This window comes from Montipora foliosa, chromosome 7 (genome assembly GCF_036669935.1).
Source record: "Montipora foliosa isolate CH-2021 chromosome 7, ASM3666993v2, whole genome shotgun sequence".
NCBI classification, from domain to species: domain Eukaryota; kingdom Metazoa; phylum Cnidaria; class Anthozoa; order Scleractinia; family Acroporidae; genus Montipora; species Montipora foliosa.
In genome coordinates, this window is record NC_090875.1 from 34259854 (window position 1) to 34260651 (window position 798).

A 798-nucleotide genomic window follows, 5' to 3' on the forward strand; every position below is an offset into this window, starting at 1 on the left:
ACCAAAACCGTTCAAAAGTCCATCTCTGGCTTTTTCAGTAATGGTGATCTCAGACGTAGTTGATCTTCTATAAAAAGAAGAAGAGTTTTACTCTTTAAATTAAACAAAATTACAGGACGCACAAATTAAGCACGTTTAGCCAACATTTGCATTCTAGCGAAAAAGCCACAGCGACAATTGTATTACAGCGAAAAAAGGACACCGACATTTGTCTCTAGCCAAATAGGCGACAGGTGGGCTGGAAAATGAGCTACAAAGCGACATCAGAACCCCCTTTGGAAGGCCTCGAAAGTGTCTACATAAAATAGCACCGCCACAACTTTTTACCACGTCGTACTTTTGCTTCTCGGCACTAACTTTTCCAGCATTTGATTTTCTAGCCACCTTCTCGTTTTCACGGTATATTACGAGTTGTCCCTCATTTCTTTCTTATCAGTACCACAACGCACTGGCTTAATTATGACAGAATCACCACATTACAGAGTCCAGCTGCGTACGACTATTTCGACCATGTGCCCGTAACGAGCCAGTCTCTATTTGCGTGAACAGAGTACATTCACACACAAATGCTGCCTATTTTGTTTAAATTTAATGAAACTTTAGCTCGCTTTCCTCATCTGATGCAAGCAAGACGGGCAATTCCTGCTCCAGCTGCTGCCGGGTCGATAGGCCGAAATTTTCCGTTTTGCCACTAAATTTTGCGAGGCGTCAAGTTTCAGGTCTTGGCTTTGTCGTTGAGTTCAAGAAAATCTATTACATTTTTTCTGAATGAGTGAAAAGATCTGTGCTCTTGCTCAA